We start from the raw sequence: 21,129 nt of genomic DNA, 5'->3' as shown, positions 1-21,129 counted from the left end.
AACATTTTTCAAAACTCATACCGATAAAGCTAATTCTCTAAACAAACTTCTGAGTATAATTATCCTATATCATGAGGCACAAAGAAGTTAAGTAAATTGCCCAACGTCTCAAAGAGACTAAGTTATAGAGCCTGGGCTAAACCGTCTGTTCTTAACAACAGTAGAAACCGACTCCCCTGGCAAATTTGGACAAAATCTACTCTTTGGACTTTATAAATTAGAATGGTTAGTTATTTAATTTGGTATTATGTGTACTTACATGCACAGACACGTGTGTCCTGTGATTTCCCTTCAGTCAAGTTCACTGACATTTTAATGTCAATTGTAAAACACATGAGGCTTGGTGCCCGGGGTACCAAGGATTCTCTGAGACCTTTCTGAATCCTCACTGAGGATGGAGGGATCTGGGCACAAACCCTTCCAGTGAGGTGGGTGAACTTGCCCTCTGGGTTGTCAAGTGGCAGGGCTGTAGCTGAAAAACTGAGCCACAGTTCTGTTTCTCTGCTGTGTCAAGTTCAAAACTGATGACCAAGAATGGGGCTCATCGATTTCCAAAGAAATGGGTTCTCTGCTTTTTTTTTTCTTGGGTCTCCAGGGATGAATATTTCTTGTGGCACTTCTGACATGGTTATAGCCCTTGTAGGTCAGCGGTAAACAGATGAGGTTGATGGATGAAAATGGCAAATCGACTGGACGACCTTCCCCAAAGTCCACAGCGGCATGCCTGGAGAGAGCCAATGAATCTCTCTGTAATCTTTGGCTAATGGTCAGTCTGAAGCTTTTTCTACCAAAACAAATAAATATATGTCTGGAAGAACCAATATTGATTTTCATCTGGGAGATGTATTAAGCGGGAGTAGCTGAGATTTGAAAGGGACAAAGTAGGGGAATAGTGAAGACCAGGAGACGATGTGTACCTTGCATGGAACGAGCAGTAACAGAGCCAGGTGTAGATACAGGCATCTCCTACATTTTGAGAGTTGGCACTATGCCACTTCACTTTTATGAAAGACCTACTTACTTAGTGCCTGTTTTCGCTAACCCAAAAGAAATCTGAAGAGGATGTTCACTTTCACCAAAAAGAGGCGAAAAGCAAAAGGTGTGTCCAGTGTTCCCCGCCAAGCTCCCTCCCTGGGAGCTACACTCAGCATCTCAGCATCGAGCTTCATACTTCTGAATTGTACAAGCATCTCTTTATCTCCATTTCGTGCATCCATTAGCAAGACGTGTCCTACAGTATCAGAAAAGCCTAAGAGAAGGTATTTTGGGGGATCTGGGAATGCTAAAAAAATTTGCTATATGAATTCATGGTAATTGCTTCTTAGCCTTATGCTATTTTGGTTTACAAAGGTTTCATAGATATGCTTTTCTTCTGGACAGCGGGGGGAACCTATACTAGGACAGGTGCTTATGAGCTGGGGAGTTTATTTTTGAGGGGAAGGGAGGGAATGTGTGTGGTCCTCCTAAGTTTTGTTTTGTTTTGTTTTCCTTTCTGAATAACTGAGATTTTCTCCCAATCTACAAATTAATTTAGTGAAGTATATTATTTCTAAACTTGGGGTAATAATAGCAAATAACAAAACAGCAGCAACAACACAAGGTCATAGTAACTACTAGACCTTATGTGATAACTGAAATAGATAACATTCGTAAAGATGTCTGAGCTCTAAGTATACTCATGGTTGATAAATACTGCTATTGTTGGGCAGCCTGGGTGGCTTAGCAATTTAGCGCCGCCTTCAGCCCAGGGCGTGATCCCGGAGACCTGGGATCTACCTGCATGGAGCCTGCTTCTCCCTCTACCTGTGTCTCTGCCATTCTCTCTCTCTCTCTGTCTTTCATGAATAAATACATAAAATCTTTTAAAAAATACTGCTGTTGTTGATGTTGTTGGCTGAGGGCCTATTACAAACACCTCCTCTTTGTTGATTTTCATCAGACATTATTTTTACAATGTACTTTCTATTTATTTTCTCTAATAGAGTCATAATAGGCTTGTAAGCAAAGTCAATTTCTCATCTTTTAGCAAATGGAATTAAGGTTTAGAAAAATTAATTAATCAAACTAAGTTACATAGGCAGGAGGTCAGAAATCAGACTTAGATTGTCTAAGTCCAGGGCCCAAGGTCATTCTCTTACTATGCATTGTAAATATTCAGCAAAGAATGGGATTCAAATTGATACAAAGGCAGAAAATGGGGGAGTGAATGGATAGGAACTATGCATAAATAGGCTAAAACTTCATTTTTCTGTTAATCCACACTTTTCTTTCTCTTGACATTGTTTCTATCCTAAATATTCATAAGCTTTCCAGTTTTACCTTTAGGACTTGGGTGATTTGAATTGTCCTCATAAATTATAGGAACCATCAAACTTTAAAAATGATCCCTTACGTTATCTTTCGCAATAAAAAATTATGGTAATATATCCAACAAATGAGAAACCATTCAAAAAGGAAACAGGCTTGCACGTTATTAGTACCTAACTCACAGGGTTTAAGTCCCAATTATTATCCTTTAAGAAAATTAGGAGACTTATAGACTGGGCTTCCACAATATCCATAATTTGCTATTTAAATAGGATATTCTTGAATGCTGTTATAAAATAAAACACTTCCAGCAATTGTCAAGTTATAAAAGGGTTCATGGGTTCATGATATGTTATTCATGGTATGAGTTTTCCAGAATTAATGAGGAAGTAGTGAACTAAGAAGTTGCTCTGATATAGCCAAGGGAAAATGCTGGGATACAATGAATGGGCATTCAGCCAGCAGGCCATTTCCTAATAAAAACAGCATTGTGCCATAAACATATGAAAAATAGCTTATAAAACACCACACTAGAACTTACTGAATGAAAGGAAACAAAGGATATGATATTTTTTGTAACATCCCCATTTAAAAATAAATGTTCTTTGTTTTGGTCACCAAGATAATGCCTAAAATAGTTTTGATAATCACCATTTGTATTTATGTCACTTTTCCCCTTGAGCATCAGATAGGACAGCCACATAATACAAGGCATCTAAAATATAACCTTAGCAATAGTGTTGTCAGGTTTAAAATACTCTTATTTATGGGCCTTTGGAAATTATTATTTTCAGCCAACATAAGTACCTACTGAAATGGGAGTCAATAAAAAGAAAAGAAACAATTCTGGAGGGACTTTAGCATGGAAAAGGACACATTTAAATATAATTAGGATTTGACACTCACTGAGTCTCTACTTCATGCAAAAATACTACAAATAAGTTTAGTGTTATTTAAGAATTATAACTTTCCTACTCAACAAAAAAGTGATACACTTCATTTAGAAAATGATTTTACCAACGGTATATAGTTTTTGGAAATGACAGTTTAACTGCGACTGCCAGTACCTTGTTACAAATTATTTTCAATCCTACGTGCAGGGTCCCCCTGTGCTATCCCAAAGTAGAGCATTCCTAGGAAACTGTTCAAGCATAAGACGAAGAAGAAATTATCACTAATTTATATGGAAAAACTTCTGAGCATTACCAGACCTAAAAAAATAAACCCTCTTAGGCTTGTCTGATACCATGGGACACATCTTTTTAATGGATGCACAAAAACAAAAAATCAAGATAAAGCACAGATACTCATAGATACAGTTCAAAGCTGTGGAGCTTGCTGCTGAGATGCCAGGTTCCCAGGGAAGGAGCTCGGTGGGGCCACACTTGCTGCTTGGGATGCACGCTGCCTCTATAAAGGCTGGCAGCAAAACAAATGCTGAAAGGTATTTTTGCTTTTCATCTTTTTTGTAAAAGCCAAAATCCTCTTCGGATTTCTTTTAGTTAGAGAAAACAGGTACTAAATATAGGTCTTTGTAAAAGTGAAGTAATATAAGGCTGACTTTTGAAAACAGGGTGTGTGTGTTGGGGAGGGGGTACCTGTAGTAATTTTTTGTAGAAAGCCAAAGCAACTAATAGGGTATCAGAAACAGGAACCCATCAGCTAATGAATAAAATTTTTTTGTTGTATCTGAGTGACACACACAACAGATACACCAGTCATTTTAGGCGTCAACTTAGAAATGGTAATGGCTGTGGAAGTGCATTAATCCATTCAGAATGTCTGGGAGGACTTCCACAAAGGAAGCAACATGTACATTAGCCTTAATGGGTAGAAAGAAGTTTTCCAGACAGGAAAGGAAAATGGAGATTCCAGTCAAAAGCCTTCCGAGAGCCAAGTCTTCAAAATCAAAATGTGAGATTTGATTATGCTTTGGGTGACTATGGCATAAAATTGTGGATTGGGGAGGGAGAAGCAAATTGAAAAGGTTAGTTGGGATTTCTTTTACTGCTAAATGTGAAAGTAAATTCAATCTCAAGTACCTTTAGCTGAAAAGATAATTTGCTTGTGTTCTTGACAAATCTAGGGTTAGAGAAGTGGAAGCTTTCAGTTTCTTCTCAATTCAGGGCCTTTCTCGATTAGTAGGATTTAGTTTCTTTCTCTGTATTGCTCAGCTCTGCTTCTGTTGGGTTCATATTTTTCTAGACATTCTCTTTACCGTGGGTGTGCATTTTCTGTCCTTCTTCCCAGTTCAGATCTGGAGGGAAAGAGATCAAACCTCTTTTGATCACTCCCTCCCATCCTTGTAATTCATTCTGATTGGATCCATCTCATCAGGTTCCCACTTCTGATCAGTATACTATTGACCAATCGTGTGGTGATACCCCACTCCTGGCACTAAGGATAGAGCCCCACTTGAATAACAGAGGTCATGGGTTATGGCAGTTGAAAAACAACAAAGGTCCAAAATAGTCTGTCCCTTTGGCCACCTCATATGAACACAATCTTGTTCTTAAATTCCTTGTTCCCAGTTACTGTATCCAGGTCCAGATCTATGCCTCTGGTTAATTTCAATTCTTATTCATTAGGTCTGGATATAGCTCCTCAAGGTCCAGCAAACTAACAGGGAATTTACCTGTATGAAATATACCTGTATAGAATACAATAACTTATCATTTGCAAAGCACAATGACAGAGAAAAGAAATATTTGCAATAAAACTTCTGTTGGATGAGGCAAATGAGAAATAAAATACAGTGGCTAAGAATTCATACCCTATGTAATACCTAGCTAAAAAAGAAAAAGAAACAAAGAAACGAAAAAACCCAAACAGGGTTCTTTACCCTGTTTGCTTTAATGCTAGAAGGAGTTGTTTTGTCAGTAGTTCTGAATCGGTTGGCCTGATTCATCTTTTCTGGGTTGGTTTCTTTTTCTTTCTTTCTTTCTTTCTTTCTTTCTTTCTTTCTTTCTTTCTTTCTTTCTTTCTTTCTTTCTCTCTCTCTCTTTCTTTTTCTTTCTTTCTTTTCTTTCTTTCTTTCTTTCTTTCTTTCTTTCTTTCTTTCTCTCTCTCTCTTTCTTTTTCTTTCTTTCTTTTCTTTCTTTCTTTCTTTCTTTCTTTCTTTCTTTCTTTCTTTCTTTCTTTCTTTCTTTCTTTCTTCCTGGTTTTCCTCAGTGGTCAAATGGAAGATGTACATGTGGAGTTCGCCCCACCCCCTTCCACTGGGACAGGATTAGGAATTTGGCATGTGCCTTAGAGATGGTAATTAGAGCCTATTGTTTTCCAGTGCTAACAGGACAACTCTCTTAAAATTTAATGGGCTCTCTTGTCTATGTGTTCCAAACTATTCCATGAGTTACCACCAAAGGCCAGAAATGTCTTCAAGTGCATCTTTCTTTTTTTTAAGATTTTAAAAGTTTATTTATTTATTTATTTATTTATTTATTTATTTATTTAGAAAAGGAGAGGGAGAGGAAGAAAAAGAATCTCCAGCAGACTCCGCATTGAGTGGGGAGCTCGACGCCATATGGAGCTCAGTCCCACAACCCAGAGATCATGATGTGAGCCAGAACCAAGGGTCAGCCACTTAACCCACTGAGCCACCCAGGCATCCCCTTCAAGCAAGTCTTTGTAGTAGAATCCCATGTAGTTCCCATGTTTTTCTCTTCATCCTCTCCAGCCACATTGCCCTGCCCATCCCCTTCATCTAATTGTCTAAACCTTGCTTCTGACTTGGGACAATTTACCACATTGACTGAGGTGGAAGATAGAACCTCTCTGACTCCTGCTCCTAAGTATATAGGTCATGTGGCATCTTTGAGGTGGGGTAACCATTCTCTTTTCTAAGTCGTTTAAAATAGGAACTTCTTTGGAGGAAACTGATGGAAATGGCTTCTCACAGGTTTTAATATTATTTCCTCCTATGTTTCCTACATCCCTGCTTTTGTTGGCAGTAACTGTAGTTTGGAAGACAGAATTCAGCTTTCTAATCTTTTAAATTTCTCAGTGACCTTGAATAGGTCTCAGGGGAGAAAGGTATTTCTTGGTAATGACATGTTTTTTTTCCTGTCTGCATTTTTTAAAAAAGATTTTATTTATTTATTTATGAGAGACACACACAGAGAAAGAGAGAGAGAGAGGCAGAGACACAGGCAGAGGGAGAAGCAGGCTCCATGCAGGGAGCCCGACGCGGGACTCGATTCTGGGTCTCCAGGATCACACCCTGGGCCGAAGACTCCTGTCTGCCTTTAAGTGCAACAATTTCAATGTAAACTTGTCTTCTTCTTATAGGACTTCTAGAGAACCATAGGAACAAGACCCACATTCCAAAATCTCACATTTTTCATATCGAAACCAGGAATGCTTTTGTTTCTGTAGGGAAATTTCTGAGCACCATGCTCAAACAGGTGTATATTTAACCATTTCTACCCTCTAGAACCTCTAGAACCCTCAAATACTATTATCTTCCCCCAGTAGAAGTGTGAGAGCTCTCTCTTCTCCTTGGTTCTGTCAGTTTTGAATTTGGTGTCAGTTGTTGGCAACCTTCCATTCGTAGTGCCAGCTTTCGTATCTTTTGATAAGTGAGAGAAAATACAGTGCAGAGTGCTCTATCACAAAGGAAGTGTATTAACTCATAATGAAAAGTCCAGGACTTGCTTGATCTTGGGGGATTTTAACATAATCAAGCTGTCTTTATTCATGTTTTAGATTCATGTTTTCTATGTTGATTCTTTTATTTACTTGTTTACTTATTTAAAAATTTTATTTATTTATTTGAGAGAGAGATTGAGAGAGAGAGAGAGAGAGAGAGAATGAATGGGGGGAGGGGCAGAGGGTGAGGGACAAACAGCTGACCCCCTGCTGAGCAGGAAAGCCAACGCCAGGGAAGCCAACATGGGACTCCATCCCAGGACCCTGGCATTATGACCTGAGGGCAGGCAAATGCTTAACTGACTGAGCCACCCAGGTTCCCCTTGATTCCTTTTTGAGATAGTGTGCTGGTTTTGTACCATTTTTGCTAACTGGAACCACAGGGTTTTTTTCTCTATGATTCTGGGTTAGGGTGTGCCACAAGTGAAATGCATAAGATTTAGAAAGTGGAAGTGAAGCTGTAGGCATTAAGCTTTGAGAATCAGTGTAGGGTGCCAAGCAGTGCTGCTGACTGCACATGTGGATTGTTGTTTTACCTTGCAGATATGGGACAGCCATGTGCCCTATAACTCTTTTATCTATTGCTGCATCTCATCCTTCAGCTTCTCTGCATCCAGGTAGAGCATATGATGCATTAAGAAATGCATCATCTGCTTCATCAGGGAACCTATGATGTCAAGATTGGGTGAGAGAGAGGCTCAGGGTCCAGTTTGCCCTTGTGCGTTCTAGTTTATCTTTGTGGTTTCCAACAAGAATTCATGGGTTCCAGTTTTCTCTCATTCTCTCTCCTCATTTCATGCCAAGTTTCACTTCTTAAATGTCAATTTTAAGCCTTTCACCAGACACATAGGCACTGTCCTTCCCATAGATTTCTTCAATAGCCCCTCACAATTGTGTAATGTCTAATATTAATAATAAATCCCTTATTACATGTTGCTTATAGTTTTTCCATTTCCTGGTCAAACCCTAATAATTCAGATAGGTTCTCTCTTTGTATTTACTCTAGACAAAAGTAACTTCAAGTGACATCTTCCCAAGTTCAAGTCTAGTGGAAAAGGCTTGTGTCTTCTTTAAGTCCCAGGATTCTTTCTTATTGGATCACATTGGGTCATCGCTTATTTTCTATCAACATCTGTGACCAAGAGGAGAAAATTGTGCTTTCTGACAAAACCTGCTCATATTTACACTCTTAAATTAATCACTGTGGTATAGGGAATTCAGTGTATTGATTGGCTAATTCTGAGTCACTCCTTGTCTAATAAAGTGAGTGCACTGAGTGAAGAGGGGTTGATTTCCAAAAGACTTCAAAATGTTGCTATCAGGGAGAGAGAGGAGAGAGAGAGGGAGAGAGAGAGAGAGAGAACACAATGTTCATTACAGGGTGAACTATAACCTGTGCTGGCCTTAAAAATCTAGACATATTTTATAGTGATGGAGAATCATTGAGAATTTCTAAAAGCAGGGGACTTACATAATCCAGTAGACTTCTAGCTCCTCAATGTTGAGATCAATATTTCACTTGGTTCTGTTTTCTCCATTCTAGCCTTGTGCCTACATAGTGGTTGGTCAAAAAAGCCTCAGATTGTTGAATAATATGACCTGTGTTTTTGAAAGATGGTCAGATACTATGTAGAGTATAGTTATGTGGGAAATAACTGAGCCAGAATTATGGACTTGCCTGGATAATAGATTAGATGGAAAGAGGAAGACACTAGGCTGGAATTCTGGGATATACCAATGTTTAAGGGCCAAAGAAAAAAAATGATGATAAAGGAGAATGAGAGACAGCAAAAATGTATGAAGATAACGAGTAAGTCTTTTTTGTGACTTCATTAGACTAGTACATGGACTAACACTCAGCAAAATTGAATATGTTTATATACTTAAGCAATTTTCAAATGCATTCATAGTAGTGCATGGTTCTGAATAAATGAGAAATGGATTTTTTTATGGGAAGGAAGTAAGTTTGAATTAATAACCAAATAAAAACAACTTTAGAGGCAGGAACTGAATAAAACATGTCTGTTCTTAAGGAAAAAAAAGTTATATTAAAATTTGACAGTTTATTCAAGTTTCTCTTAGGATGTCTGTACGAATTCAATTTTCACTAAGTACTGTAACATTTTGGGACACTCCAGTTTTTTTATTTATCAGTAACACTTTAAAATGTCTCCTAACAAGAAACACACATATAATACATAAATCTGCTATTCTTTCATAGTTACTTCAGACTTTTAGAATTCATTTTTTAAAAATCAGTCTAAGTATTCCTTTAACCAGGGCTACCCCTAAACAGAGGACCTCAAGGGCATGTAGGGTTTGTGGTTTGTATTGCAGCTTCTCAAGATGATAGCATGAAGATGTGTAATATCTTTGAGCTGTCTTGTGGATTTATCACTTATGGATATAGTGATCTATTTTCTCATGACTTGACTATAATTACAGGCTTTAAAAACAAACCGTGTCATAATTGGTTGAGGAATTTAAACAGTATAATTGTCAAGTATCAATTATAAAATTCAAAGCATTATATAGATATTAGCAGTATTGTTTTGTTCTCAGAACATCAGCAATTATGTGCAACAATTATTGCCACGCTGCATATTTTTTAAATCCCTTTAGTAAGATAATTCCTGCTTCAGTGATAATAATATTTTATCTATCCTTTGTTCTTTCTGCCCAAGGTATTAAAAGTTACCAGCTCCCAGAGTGCTTTTTTCCCTAAGTTTTTGTTTAAAAAAAAGGCCAACAACATACCAAAACAACAACAAAACAAACAAACAAAACCTCTACCATAATAAAGAATTCAAATTCAATTCAACGAAAAGGTAAACTGCTAGTTAGAGACTATGACTATCCGTGAACTAGGATTGTGTTAGTGAAATATCTCAGTGCCAAGCACATCAAAAGAATTACAGTGACTTGCAGGCTCTTCTTCACATAAAATTTTCAGGTCAGTTCTTTTAACACACATAAAAATAAAACTCTGATACCATGTAATACAAAATTCAAAAAGTAAATAATTTGCAAAGCAAAAGAAGCAAATAAAAAATTCAAACTCTTCTAAATCTGACATTTGAAAATTAAAAAAAAAAAAATTCCTTAAAATTATAGGAGCTCCTGGGTGGCGCAGTTGGTTGAGCATCTGACTCTTGGTTTCAGCTCAGGTTGTGATCTTGCGGAGGTAGGATCAAGCCCTACGTGGGGCTCTGGGCTCAGTGAGGAGTCTGCTTAAGTTTCTGTCTCCCTCTCCTCTGTCCCACCATCCCCTCTACAATAAATAAATAAATATTTAAAAATAAAATAATCATTATAGATAATGATAAGCCATTGGAAAAATCATAAAAATGAGAACCCTACATTACAAAACTGATATAATTGGTTCAAAGCCAGATGTGAGTCCATGATTAAACAATAACACAAAAATGAAATGAGCCTTTAACACAGAATAGTCCAGAAAACAATTTAAAGTCACACTTAAGAAAAAAAAAAAAGAGACAAAAAGAACAGAGGAAGCAAAGAAAAAAGGAAGGAAGGAGTTCAAATAAATGGGTTAAAAAACAAGAAAAAATAGTGGAATTGCAAAGGAAACATAACTTAATTCTTTGGGAGAAAAATAGAATGTTAAATTTCTAGAAACTGTAATCATAAAATTGACATTTTCATGAGAGGGAAGGAATACAAAAATATATAAATAGGATATTAAAATTATAGGATAATACCGTATACTCCCCAATACTAATATCTTTAAAAATTTCTATGGAATAAAAAAAAAATTCTATGGAATAAATGATCTTGTGGGCAGTAATAAACCTCTAAATTATGCCAAGAAATAGGAAGTAAAATGAAAAAATACATATTGAATAATTATTTCCACATAAAGCTAAATAACAACAGATGATTTATTACAAATTTACAACGTCCAGATTTAACATTTCCATGCCAAATCATGTGGTCAGGAGCATAGAAAAGGATAGAAAATTATCTACAGCCTTTGAAAGTAATATTGTTCTGAAAGCATAATCATTTTTATGTTTGTAAATGTGAAAATTCAAAATAAAATCCTAGAGAATTATATAAAACAGATTGTTAAGAAAGTAATCACTATTTTCACATACTTTTATTTCACAGAAAGATGGTTAAAAAGTAGCAACATAAAATATTTTATATAAATATTCAATAAGAAAATATGTATTCAATGAGACAAAAAGAGCTTATTTCAAAAGAGACTAAAAATGTATTTTGATAAGATTCAGTATACACTACTTGTCAAATCTATTAGAACATGAGGAATAGAAAAATCCTTCTTTGTTTCCAGTTTTTTCCACTGATCCACAGCAGCCACCTACTTTTGCGGACCCACTCTGCTGTGATTAAGATCTCTATTTTAAACATTTCACTCTAGCTTGACTTTTTAGCCTTCTGGTTCTATTTCTCTACTAATTCCCAGGACAGCTATTTGAATTAATTCACGTCTTCAATCCACTTATCCTACCACTACATCATCTTGGCCTCCTCACCCCCATCTTCACTTAGTTCAGCCTAGTTTAGATTACAAGCTGAATCATCAGATTCCCTTGTAAACAGATTAATCTCCATTATTATCATCTTCATCCCTTGTAATAACTGTCATTTCACTCTAAGTTAACCACAATTCCCAGAACACTTTCAACCAGTCTCATAGTCCTACTCAATTTCCCATGACTGGAGATGAGGACGTGACCCTCGATCTTCTTTCCACAAAGTTCCGCCAGCTTCTCCAGCAAGACTCATCTTCAGATGATGATTTATTAGTTTCCAACTCATAGATTGATTAGATGCAGGCTATTAGAACCTCTTCTTCTGCTCCTAAAGATATAAAAGCTTTGCTGGGATTTGTATCCCTAATTCTACCTTCTACCTGTGAAAATGGGAGATGTCTCCTTGCTCCATCCAGGCTAACATCTCCACCAGAGTTTTGTCACTTTGACACATACAAGTCTAACAAATTCGTTCATTCTGCTCGTTAAAATGGAAGCACTCCTGCTCTGACCACAGGTGGATGATTCTGCTCACCTGAATTGAATCCCTTGGGCCTTCTCAAGGGCTTGCCTCTTGCCTCTGTGTGAGGCACCTTTTCTTCCCACCCAGTTGGTTCATTCTCGTGAATATATAATCAGACCCACAGGTTTATTCTGATGGGTATACAACAGACCCTTGGAAAACTATTTGTTTTTAAAGAGCAACCATGATCACAACAAAAACAAAACTTTGACCCATATTAATCTAGTTTCTCTGTATCCTTCTCAACAAACTACAGGTAATATTTCCTACTCATTGCCATCAAACCATTACCTTCCATTGATTTTTTTTTTTTTACTCGAAATGCTTTTAATGTAAATTTTTGACAAAGTAACACATGACTGTGGTAAAGATTCAAGTTGTGCTAAATGTTAAACAGTACCAAAGTAAGCAATTTTTCCATCATTGATCTCCAATGCTCTGGTTTCTTTTTCTTGAAATGATTATGTTTTTGTTATTTTGGACAAAGTATAGCACATTTTGCTTTTTCACTTAATGATTTATCAAGGAAGTCTTTTGTGGAAGTGTATGTAGGTATGCCTCATTCCTTTTAACAAATTCATGAAAAAAAAAAGAAAAAAAACAAAACAAAACAAAAAACAAATTCATGGCTTGCTATCCTATAAATGCCACTCTGAAAATCATTGTAATTATATTTTCTGGCATATGTTTATAGGATAAACTCTTAAAAGTGGAATTATCAAATAATGGATATGTTTATTTACAGTTTTGATAGATGTTCTGAAATTGCCTCCCAGGGACTCGTACCAATGCATATTTGTACCGATGCTGTATGAGACAGTCTTTTTTCCCATGCCCTTCCTCACTCAGTGTATTAGGTAGCTTTGCTTTTTGCCAAGAGCATTAATTGAAAGCTTGATAGCCAAGTGTAGGTTTTAAGAACAGTTTTATTGAGGTATAACTGATATACAAAGAACTGCTCACATTTAATGTGTATAACTTGGTGAGGTTGGATATATGCAAACACTTGGAATCCATCGCCACAATAAGGTTAATAGACAAATCCAACATCTCCCAAAGTGTCCCTGTATTCATCCCTTTCTTTTCTGTGGTAATAACACTAAACATCAGACCTCCCCTCTTAACAAATTTTGAAGCACATCGTACTGTACTGTTACCTATAAGCACCAGGTAGTACTGCAGATAGGAGTTGTTCAGTGCGTATAAAGTTTCAGTAGGCAGTCAGAATATAAATTCTAATTTACATTTATTTTGTTATGACTGAGTTTGAGATCTTCAAAATTTTATCTTTTTCTGTGAATTCATGTGTACAAATTTTTAAAAAGTGGGTTGCTGATAATTTTCCAACTGATTTGATTCGACAGTACATACATGAAGAGAATTAGCTGATTAGCATATGTGTTACTTAAAAATCTAAGTTACTGAGTTTATATTTTGCTTTTTAAAATTTTTTTCTTGCTATGGAGAACCTTTTGATTTTAGTGAACTCAAATTTATCAATATTTTCTTTAATAGATTCTGCACCATGCCTAGAAAGGTTTTGCACCCTGCTTAGAAAGACTTTTTAAAATCAAGGATAAAAGAGAATTTTTCAGTGTTTTTATTCCATATTTTGTGGTTTAAATTTCTTACTTATAAAAACTTTTTCTGAAGTTTAGTGTAAAGATTGAAGGAAAGAATCCAGCTTGTTTATTTTCTCCAGATTCTACGCAGTTATCCTAGCAACATTTTTTAAAGATTATTTATTTGAGAGAGAGACAGAGAGAGGGATCACGTGAACATGAGTGTGTGGGAGAAGCAGAGAGAGAGAGCAAGGCTTTGAGCTGAGAGAGGGAGCCAACATGGGGCTCGATCTCATGACCCTGAGATCATGACCTGAGCTGAAACCGAGTTGGTTGCTTAACTGATTGTGCTCCAATCCTAGCACCATTTAATCAATATCTACTCTGCTCCCCTACCTCACTGATTTAGAATGCTACTTTCACCAGTAATCAACAGTTCATATATATTTAAGACTATTATGGTTTTTTGTTATATTGACTACTTATTGACAGTACTAATACTTCCTGTTGTTTTATAATGTGTTTTACACATTATAAAATGGGTATGTATGGGGGTATGTATGTATGTATGGGTATTCTATGCTCATTCTTCTGACTCAGATTTTCCTGGGTATTGTTGAAAGTTAATTTCTTTCTTTCTTTCTTTCTTTCTTTCTTTCTTTCTTTCTTTCTTTCTTTCTTTCTTTCTAGATTTTATTTATTTATTTGAGAGAGAAAGCACAAGTGGGTGGAGGGGCAGAGGGAGGGGGAAAAACAGACTCCCCACTGAGTAGGGAGCCCAACCCAGGCTCAATCCTAGAACCCTGAGATCATGACCTGAGCTGAAGGCAGACGCCTAACTGACTGAGCCACACAGGAGCCCCCGAGTTAACTTTTTTCTAAAAAAACATTAGAATCCATTTGCAAAATTTCATGAACAGTTCTGGAACAAATTTATTAGGACCAAGTTAAATGAATAAATTATCTTAGGGAAATTGATATATTTATGATGAGTCATTTCATAAAAAAAATAAACACACTAGAAATTATAGCTTGTTTAATTTGTCTTTTATAACTTCGGTAGTTTTACTTAATATTTTATTAATATATGGATTTTGTGGAGTTTTTGTTAGACTCATTTATAATTTGATGCTACCTGGAATTTTTAAGAATTATACTTTCCAGCTAATTATTGTTCCAATCACTGTTTCACTCAAATGGTTTTTGTCCCTTCCAGTCACTGAAATGTTTCTTGACAAGGTAAACTTGGCCTCTCTTGTGTACAACCCAGTGGTCATTCTCTCTTTATTTTGATTTCCGAGCAGCATTTGACCATATGCCCAATCTGTCCTCCTTTTGGCCTTTTCTTGTGGCCTCTTGAGCATCATATTCTTCAGATTTTCAAAAATTTAGTTCAGCAGGAACTTTCTTTTTATGTACTTTGATGTTCTTTCCTCTTTATCTGACTTTCAAATGTTGTAATGGATCGTCTTCTCTTTAGCTACATTCTCCCCTAAGTGACTTCATTGGGCGTTCCACATACTTTCTAGTCTATTATATTCAAAATTATTGTTAGAGACCTTTAGCTATTGAAGACTATCATCTCTCTATCAGATTATGTTTCCCTGGGGAAAAAAAATTGCCCATAAGTCTCCAAAAGAAGGTGAATACATGCTTCTTTAAAAAACTCTCAGAAGGAATAACTGACTCCTTCAGACAAATGTGAACTGTAATGTTCACATTTGAGATAACACAACTGGCAAAACAGTGCAGAATTTGACTTTGTAGCAAAACCATAAATAATACAACTACTCTGAAAGCCCTTCAAGCTAGTCTAAATTCATTAGTAAGGGTCATGGAAAATTTATATCATTCTCCCTTTTCTCTTAATTAACCAAGATTTCTCTTAATTACTGCAGGAAAAGTTCTTGCTGTATCTCTTATACTACAAGAAAAATGCATGAACCCATGACTAAGCTAAGAAAAAAGTTACCTCTTTCTAAAACAAACGTATGTGGCTCTATTCCCTGGCTTTGATAATCTAGAACCCTGGCTTCAAGAAGTCTGTCAAGGATTGATGATCATGTTGTATCTAATAATTGCCTATACTACAGTTGGCAGGTATATTTGACCTGTTTCAAATGCTGCTATGTAGCAATTGTCACACAAGACTGTTCAACAACTCACTCTGCAACAGAAAGAGCAAGTGACTAATCCTGGACCAACTATGACTACTAAATTTTCCAGAAAAAAAACTCTGATCAGAAAAACCTCACTTAGCCTAAAGGGGAAATTGAGAAAAAGAAAGCAGCCCCTGACATCTGGAACTGGCCTGGTACTATCCTCTAGGCTGGTGCCATGAGCTGGTCTGACATTTGCAATTAGGCCTTTGTTCACAGAACATCACTATCAGACAAAACCCCTCTGTGACCAGGATAAATCAAGACAAAAGCAAGATCACTAGTAATCATATCTGAGCATTAAAAAAACATAAACACTATCTAAGCCATAAAAGAGCAGGCCATTCCCTTTTCCTGGCCAAGAGGAGTATCTGCTGCTTCTTTTCCACTTACATATTCAGTTTCAGTCTAGTCTTCCTTCCAGATAAATGTATCAGAATAAATAATTATTTTTCAAAAAAAAAAAAAATCACAGAATTACTCCTGCCTCCTGTTAGCATCTAATCCATAGCAAAGACCCATTTCCTCAAATCTTCCTGAAAATCATCTAACAAGGACTCAAATTCATTAATTGTGAGTTTCAGTGGTAAAAATGTAAAATTAATAAACTAGGAACCATAAAGAGTTAAGAATTTTTAATATAAATTATGAAACCAAAAGGAATTTATAACTATGTATCTACTTATTAAGGAAAGTGAGTGTAGCCATCTCATGTTCAATAGAAGAGAGGCAAAATGGTAGCATTTTCAATGGAAATAAGCATAATCAAGTGCTGAGATCATTGTACTGAATGAATATATTAAATATCAAGGAAAGACAAAGCTGGTGAATGGCATGGGTCTCAACTCAAGACTACAGTAGTAATTTTCAATAGGAACAGGATTTCTATCACCTAATGTTCCACTGCTTTATGACATTTCATATCGGGGTTTTATAATATTTGACTTTTCACATGCTCATGTCTTTTCATACTATATTAAATAACTATACTTAAGTTATTGAAGTCTAGTACCTCATAATTTATTTTCTTTATCATGTCTTATACCTAGCACGGAGCCTTTTTTTTTTTTTTTTGCATTGATTCATTTTAATATTATTTACTGGTTTATTTTAGTATCTTTTAGAATTATATTAAATTATTATAAATTAGTATTTTGGGGGGCATATGTCATGGGTCAAATAATCACATGTGATACCAAATGATCAAACTGAAGGAGAGAACTAACCTTGTTCAGTTAAATATTTAAAATGTATAAAATAACAGAAAGGAAATGTTCTTTGCTGTTGTACCAACTAAAAGCCATTCTACTATTAAGAATATTTTTTTCATGCAAAGTGAAAATCAAGCATGGTTGAAAAAAAAATGTATTCAGAAGCCCGGGGTCCACCAAAAGGCTAGTATCTTTATCATTTTAAGATTTATGGAAGATTGGCTAATCTGGCCTTGCGTCTTTCCTGGGAAGCTAACAAGTTGCTTTTTCTTCCTCACTCATGCTGTTTTAATTAATCCTACCAGTTGCAATAGCTTGATTTTCTGGAGCAGTTTTGTTCTGTAAACACTTTCTGTGGGTGCTTGGACACATGAGGAGATGAAGAAACAAATGATAGATCTTTTCTAACTAATACTGCTAGTTTACCAAGCGCAAACAGAAGATGAAAGCAGCTTTGTTTTGGTTCCCATCTTTTCTTCGGAGGAAATGCCCAACCATGACTGTTCATTGTTTATAAAAGTCTCAAGGAATTAGTTTTTTTCAGAGCTGATGATTGTTTTTTGAAAAGGAAATGTGAGAAAAAAGGAATGTAGCTAAGAGACAGAAATACCGTTTGAGGGCCGCATTGTTGTATTTAAATCTACGAATCTCCAATACAGGTCCCTTTATATTGCTTCTGGTGAAAACTTGGACGATATTTTCCTCATCAGTTTTTTTCATGACCACTGTCTACTCTGCTCTGTTTTTTTTTTTTTTTTACTAGATTTTCCCCTGATGCTAAGACATACATTAAACTCACATATTAAAAAAGAATTATGACTTTAAATTATTTGATATAACTCCCAATAATAATTCTGCTTTTGTACTGACACTGTCTAAACCCAAGAATACTGGGCATTGAGTTCTTTTTGGTCAATCAATGGGAATACACTTCAAATGCAAAAGTAATGATAATCTTATATGCCATATTAAGGCATTGGGACTGCATTCTGTAGATGGATAAAGATTTATTACAGGTACATAAGCAGTGGAATAAAATCATGGTATCTGTTAGCATTCTGATAGCATTTTCAAGAGGACTGCTAGAAGTCACTACAGGTGACCATTGTTACTACAGATGACATAATTAGGTCTCTTTAAAGTGAGGAAAGATTCAAGAAATGTTTATAAAATAAAAGTATCAGGGCTTGATGATTGGTCTTTTGAGAACATGAGGGGAAGAAACAGTCTCTGAGTTCTAGTTTGTCTTATTTAAGAAGCTTCATGCAGCGCCTGGATGGCTCAGTTGGTTAAGCTTCTGACTCTTGATTCTCAGTGTCATGTTCTAGGGTTCCTGGTCCATCAGGTCATGTTCTAGGGTTCCTGGGTTAGAGCCCTGCATAGGGCAGGGCTCCATATTAAGTGGGGAGGAGGGTCTGCCTGAGGAATCTCTTCCTATTTCCCTGCCTCCCACCACCCCTCTGATATGCTCTCTGAAATAAATAAATCTTTAAAAAAAAAGAAGTCTTCAAATCAATATTATTTCTATCTCCTCATGCATAAATTGAAAACCTGTAATGATATCTAGAGATTTTTATTTTTGAATTTTTATGTTTCTCAATTTCCAAATGGACCAGCCAGTTCTAGGCCTCAAACACATCTACTTGCATCTAAGTACTTTTTGTTTCTCCTTTAATTTATAAATTCTAAGGAAAAAAGCTACAACATCACTAAGGTGTTCTGTAGGCATTAAACAAAGTCAATATTACACAGCCAAAATCAATATTAGAAGGGTGATATTATAAAACAAATACAATTTTATTTTATTAATTGACAACTCTAGTGTTTGGTTATTCTTTGAGTTTTATTTTCCAAAGAAACACCTATGAAATTTGATGTTTTCTGGGATCTTAAAACCACTAGAAGGAACACTGATTAATACTAAAGAATTAGGACTTCCAATGCATTTTAGTATGAATATCAAAATGTAGAATGGGAATAGGGCATATCACTCACAAGCACAATTTGTTATAATTTCAGAATCCCCTTCTGACGTTGAAAGAGAGGATGTTTATTCAATAAATCTGTGAATATGTATATACATCAAATTGAGAATTAAAAAAGGAAAAGTTAGATTATTATTGAGTTTTCCTATTGATACATTTCAAAGATAAAAAAGAAAATAGTTTCTTTAAATAGAAATAGACACTAAAATTATAAGGGTTTTTTTCCCTATACTACTATTACTTTTTAAAGATTTATTTATTTACTAATATTAGAGAAGAGGCAGTGGAGGTGCAGAGGGAGAGAGAATCTCAGAGTCCAAGCTGAGCACAGAGCCCTGCACAGGGCTGGATCTCATGACCCCGAGATCATTAGCTGAACTGAAATTAAGAGTCAGATACTCAGTTGACTGCACCATCCAGATGCCCCATTTTTTTGCCTTTATAAACATTTGTGTTTCTTAAGGATGCAGAGAATAACTCCATATTTAAAGAGATATGAATTTGTTTCATTTTTACTGCTGTAAATGGGGAAGCAACAATTGTTAGGAAATATCTGGTATCCCTGAAGAAGCAGAAAACCCACAGAAATTCTCAATTGACCCTTTTCTCAATCCTTCTTTAAAAAATTGGAACTGCTGTATTTGTTGGGAAAATACCCATAAAAGTATAGTTTCATTTCTTGAGAATGCCTGAGTATGTTCATTGTCCACTGACAACCAAATTGAAGTGGCAATCAACTTTCCAAAAGGTGACAGGGTAGTGCAACTCCTTATTCCAAGATGATACAAGACCAAGACTTTAAGATTCACAGAAATATCTGGAGAAAACACTGGTCCTTTGCTATCTCTAGAATTTTCAGTCTTTTATTACCCTGGATTAAGAATCAGCATTTGAATTCATGTCTTTTCTCTGATCTTTGCTGCCCTCTACTGACCCATACTGCACTTTTTTTCTGCTTAAATCTACTTAATCTTTTTCCAATTAATGTAATTATTGTGCTGAATTAAGTATTTATAAGAAACCAACTTTAAAGATTTCCAACAGGCAAAACATCTACCTTGCCTTAAGGTTAACCCCACTGGTCTAAGGAGTAAATTGGAGGGATTATTCACCATAACTGACCAACTGTTGAAAAGAGAAATAATGTTCCAATTTATTAAAATAACGAAAGTGTAGTTTGATATACGATTTCAAGGGATGGAAGCAATATAAAAACACTTAATGGGGTCATATAAAATGTTCGCATTTTATACCAAATAATACCATGTTAGATACAATAATTACCTAAGAAAGTAACCAGAAAATATAAATGAAGTCCCAGTATTTTTACAAGGATATTAGTAACTTTGATATAAATAACAAAACAAAATTACAAATTAAGGATGCATAATATGGCTGAAATTGAGAAGTTCTTATAAAAGTATGTGTGTATATCTGTGTGTGTATATATATATGTATATATATGCTTATGTACATAATTGTGTGTCATATTGTCATTGAAAACAAAAAATACAGATTTCATATGATAATAATTATGTTTTCAGCCACATAAAATATAGAATTTAAAGTATAAAAAAGAGTAGTATGTAAAAGTGAAGACAGTAAAATTCAGAAAAGGGTTTACCACTTGCACATGAAAAGTGAGTTTATATTTTTGTGTAACTGATTTGCTTTTACTGTAGGATGAATAATTATGCATGAAAAAAAGAAATGAAAAGAGGTGGTATGTGCGTGCATGATAGGGCTTGGTAAAATATTGTCCAGTATTATTTCCATTTAACCTTGCTTGGATCACAGCTGAGGCTTATAGATTTAGAGTTCTGGGCTGAATGGCCACATGGCTGTTATGAAAAATTCATGGTCTCAGGCAAGATTTCAATCACTGCCGCGTCTCTAAAGGTGATAAATAAAAGACCACCTTCATTCACACAGATGCCTCAAACGGTAACATCTATAATGTGATGCCTAAAATGACCTAGTGAAAAAGTAAAGCAAAGCTTATCTTCGGTGAATTCTAAAGCTTTTATCTTAATTGGGCCCGCTATCGAAATTTTCGTACTAGTTTAAGTTCAGAGGTCATTGTTGAATTCACAACACCACCAAACTTTTCATGCTGTTTTAAAACCAAATGAATGAATAGCTGAAATTATCTTTCTCTTCTATTTTTTGAAACTTACACCTCCACCATTCTAGTTTTTCCTTGTTGAAATATTCA

General features: G+C 35.6%; 1 long non-coding RNA gene across 1 annotated transcript in view; it reads right to left on the bottom strand.

Moving 5' to 3' along the window:
- Nucleotides 1-255: 255 nt before the first annotated feature.
- Nucleotides 256-21,129, bottom strand: part of LOC140602254 (uncharacterized) — a 47,192-nt gene continuing 26,318 nt past the window's right edge. The window contains exons 4-5 of the long non-coding RNA XR_012005225.1: nucleotides 4,350-4,564; nucleotides 256-724 (exon numbers count right to left, since the gene is read on the bottom strand). This is a non-coding gene — a long non-coding RNA (uncharacterized lncRNA). The remainder of the gene's footprint in view (nucleotides 725-4,349; nucleotides 4,565-21,129) is intronic.

This window comes from Canis lupus, chromosome 13 (assembly GCF_048164855.1).
Source record: "Canis lupus baileyi chromosome 13, mCanLup2.hap1, whole genome shotgun sequence".
In the NCBI taxonomy this organism is placed as follows: Eukaryota; Metazoa; Chordata; class Mammalia; order Carnivora; family Canidae; genus Canis; species Canis lupus.
Note: the sequence above shows the minus strand (reverse complement) of the source record. Positions and strands in the feature narration are given on the sequence as shown.